We start from the raw sequence: 4,676 nt of genomic DNA, 5'->3' as shown, positions 1-4,676 counted from the left end.
TCCTGGGGAAGTTTGCTTCTTTGTGTTCTAGAGCTTTCAGTGGTGCTGTTAATTCTCTAGTATAACTATTCTCCAGTTTCTTCATGTGGGCACTTAGTGCTATGAACTTCCCCCATAGCACTGCTTTCAAAGTGTCCCATAGGTTTGGGTGTGTTGTACATTCATTCTGATTGAATTCTAGGAAGTGTTTAGTTCTATTTTTATTTCTTCTTTGACCCAGGAATGGGGCAGTTGTGCATTATCCAATTTCCATGATTTGTAGGGATTCTGCAATTTGTGTTGTTGTTGAACTCTAATTTTAACTCATGGTGGTCTGATAAGATCCATGGAGTTATTCCAGTTTTTTTGTAGCTTCTGAGGTTTGATATGTTGCCAAGTATGTCGTCCATTTTTGAGAAACCTCCATGTGGTAGTGAGAAGAAGGCATATTCTTTTTATGTGGATGAAATGTTCTATAGATGCCTGTTAATCCCAGTTTGGTCATTACTTCTATTAGACCCTTTGCCTCTTTGTTTACTTTTTGTCTGGTAATCCTGTCTAGTGGTGAGAGTGGGGTGTTGAAATCTCCCAGTATAGGTATGTGGGGCTTTATATATGATTCAAGTTTTAGTAATATTTCTTTTACAAACGTGGATACCTTTGTATTTGGGGCATAGATGTTCAGGACAGAAACTTCATCTTGGTAGATTTTGCCTGTGATGAGTATGTAATGACCTCCTTCATCTCTTTTGATTGATTATTTTAAAGTCTAATTTATTAGATATTAGGATTGCTACCCCTGCTTGTTTCTTGGGTCCATTTGATTGGAAAAAAATTTCCCAACCTTTAATTCTCAGGTAATGTCTGTCTTTGAGTTTGAGGTGTGTTTCTTGAATGCAGCAGGAGGATGGGTTCTGTCTTCAAATCCATTCTGTTAGCCTGTGTCTTTTTATGGGTGAGTTAAAGCCATTAATGTTGAGGGATATTAATGACCATTGATTGCTCATTCTTCTTTGATTTGGAATGGTTGTTGGTGGTGGAATTATGTGGTGAATTCCACCTCTTTGTTCTTTTTGCTGTTGGTAAAGTGGGATTCTCTAATGCCTATGTTTTTCTGGTTGTAGTTAACTTCCTTGTGTTGGAGTTTTCCTTCCAGAACTTTCTGTAGTGCTGAGTTAGTGGATACATATTGCTTGAATCTAGCTTTGCCATGGAATATCTTGTTTTCTCCATCTATATTTATTGAGAGCGTTGTCAGGTATAGTAGTCTGGGGTGGCATCCATGGGTTCTTAATGTTGGTAGAATATCTATCCAGGACCTTCTGGCTTTCAGAGTTTCCATGGAAAAGTCAGGTGTAATTCTGATAGGATTCCCTTTATATGTTACTTGACTTTTCTTAGGTGCTCTTAATATTCTTTATTTTATACTGTCTATTTGGGGTCTTGATTATTATGTGGTGAGGAGACATTTTTGTGATCCAATCTATTTGGTATTCTGTAAGCTTCTTGTACCTTCATTGGCATGTCTTTCTTAAGGTTGGGAAAGTTTTATTCTATGATTTTGTTAAATATGTTTTCTGTCCTTTGAGATAGTTTTCTTCACCTTATTCTATACCTACTATTCTTAGGTTTGGTCTTTTCATGGTGTCCCATATTTCCTGGATGTTTTGTGTTAAGGATTTGTTGGACTTAAGATTTTCTTTGGTTGATGAATCCATTTCTCCTAGTGTATCTTCAACACCTGAGATTCTCTCTTCCATCTTTTGTATTCTGTTGGTAATGCTTGTATCATCAGTACGTGACCATTTGCCCAGCTTTTCTATTTCCAGCCTTTCTTCACATTGTGTTTTTTTATTGTCTCTATTTCAGTTTTCAACCCTTGCACTGTTCAAATTGTTTCTTTCAATTTTTGGTTTATCTTTTTGTACATTTGTTGCATTTTATGAATTTTTTGTTTTTTCTTTCTTCCATTTCTTGCATGTTTTGGTTTGCTTTTTCTTCCATTTCTTGCATTTTTGGTTTGCTTTTTCTTCCAGATCTTGCATTTTTGGTTTGTTTTTTTCATTCATTTATTTGAGGGATTTTCCTATATCCTCTTTTAGGGCCTCTATCATTTTCATGAAGGTGTTTTTAAGGGCATTCTCTTCTGCTTCATTTGTATTGGATTGTTGGAGTCTTGCTCGTGTGGTGTCTCTAGAATTTGGCGGTGTCATATTTGGTTTTCTGTTCCTGAGTGTGTTTTTGTAGTGTCTCTTTCCCATCTCTTCTTCTAGTGGGTGCAGAAAGAACCCCTTACTGGTCTTGTGGTTAGGAGACCAGAATTCCCTTTCGGTGGGTGCTAGCAAGTCCAATAATTTGGTAGTTCTTCTATTCCTCGTCCTCATTCTGGTCCTGTGCGTGTAGAAGAAGACCAGATATATGTGGTGCTTAGCCTCCCACCTGGTCTCCTGGTCCCTTTGCTGGAAGAGAATTCTTGGTATCAGGGGTGCTCCCGCTGGGATGGGAAGCTCTGTGGCTGTCCCAAGTCACTGGATATCAAGCCTAGCATACAGGGCCTTATTTACCTGGATCTGCTGGTTTCCTTGTCTCGTTGGTGGAAGAGAAGACTTGGAATCTGGGATGCTTGGCTCCTGTCAGGATTTGAATCTCTGTGCAGTTCCCAGGCAATCCCCAGGCAATGGAGTGCAGGCCCGGATGCAGGGCCTCTTTTCCCTTGTCCAGCCGGACAAGCTGGTCCCCTGGTCTCCTTGTTGGAAGAGAAGACCTGGGATCTGGATGTTTGACTCCCACAGGGATGAGAAGCTCTGTGGCCTTCCCCAGTCACTGGAAGGTAAGTCTGGATGCTGGGCCTTCTTTACCTGGATCTGCTGGTTTCCTGGTCTCATTGGTGGAAGAGAATACCTGGAATCTGGGGTGCTTGGCTCCCGTTGGTATTGGAAGCTCTGTGCAGGTCCCAGACAATCCCCAGTCACTGGAATCAGGATGCTTCTCTTCATTGATTGAAGTAATACAGATACCTAAAAACAAAAGACAGAATGCCATAGAGAAATAATAGAAATGTTATTAATAATTATTCCATTTAAGAATATACCTTTTACACTAATTTACAGAATTCTTTTCCTCTCCATATTTTATTTAAGGGAGTTATAATACTATATGTACATTCATAGAGGTGTTTTCCTTTCCTACAGATTGTGTAGAACAGGATGAATTCATCTTATGGAAAGGAAGGTAAAAAGGAGATATTATATCACATAAAGATCTCCAGGGGTTGTATAAGTACATATATGTAAGAAAGTCAGAGAATTCATAAAGCATGTAGACCCATTGAGCTTTGATGAATAATAAACAGGAAGGAGACATCATGTAACATTTATATGTTCATAATCACTGTGCTGACATGAGTGAAAATAATCAAGATGAAACTGAAAATCTAGACATTTGTTAAATACTGACATTTGTTCCAAATGATCAACACTGAAAACATGTACATAAACATAACAATATATAGATAGAACAAGTTATATTTATATATTTGGTAATATGTAAGTACATACACATATGTATGCATATATGTAGCAACAATTAAAGAAAGGCCATAAATTTGAAAGAAGTCAGAGATAAGATGGGAGAATTTTGGAGGAGAAAATGGAAGGAGAAATGATGTAGTTATTATTTAAAAACTTGTTCAAAAATGTACTGATATTACATTCAGAAACACAATTGCAAATATGCAATTGTGATCCCAGAGAAGTATTTGGAAGGAGAGTGAGTCTCTTTAAAAATTATATATTAAGATGCAGTTTGGGAAGGAGAGCATTCAATTGACATACAAACATATTACATAGAATCTGAATGCTCTAGAGTGCTCCCAAGTGTTCCAAATTTTGTAATTTCCTTACTGTGAACAATGAAAAACAATGACTCACACAGGTGCATAGCCGAGATATCTTTGTGTTCTATTCCCTACTATTTTGGATTTAAATAAATTGAGGTTTTAAACAAACATATCTGTCTTCCATGGTTCTTCAGGTATGAAGTACTTCTTGTCTCTACTGTCATTGGTGCATTTCCATTAGAAACAAAAGTGAAAGTCTGATGGGGGAAGTCCTTCTATGTATAAGTTGTCCTATTGGTTGATTAAATAAAGCACTGTTGGCCAATAGTGAAGCAAGATAGGTGGGACTAGGAGTCGAGGAGGATTATGGGAAAGAGAGGCACAGTCAGTCATGATGTATGATGTGGGAGAAGTAAGAGGTCCAGACCCTTTCTCCTGTAAGAGAATATCACGTGGAAATACTGAGATTAGCAGTTATGGGTTAATAATTAAGTCAGATCTAGCCAATGAGAAATCAGAACTAACAGCCAAGAGCTTCATAATTAATATAGTGTTTCCTGTGTTATTTGGGGGCTGAGACAACTGCAGGACCCAGGCAGCTAACAGGAAGAGTACACATTACAAAAGTTGTAGTATGTATCAGAGGTATAAATCAAAATATCCCTTGGAAAAGGAAGATATATACTTGGAACTGTGAGCGCTCTCTGCCTTCATTTACTCCTCCCGGTCACCAAGAAAGGATTTAAATATTTATTTATTTTACAATATGTCCAGTAGAATAAGAAAACATACAGCCATAAATTAAGTGGAATGATATTAATTTTTCTTTCAGCAGGAAAATGAGAGAAATCAAATGTTG

This window comes from Mesocricetus auratus, unplaced genomic scaffold, assembly GCF_017639785.1.
Source record: "Mesocricetus auratus isolate SY011 unplaced genomic scaffold, BCM_Maur_2.0 Super-Scaffold_100004, whole genome shotgun sequence".
NCBI lineage: Eukaryota > Metazoa > Chordata > Mammalia > Rodentia > Cricetidae > Mesocricetus > Mesocricetus auratus.
The sequence above is the reverse complement of the archived record's forward strand: the minus strand, read 5'-3'. Positions refer to the sequence as shown.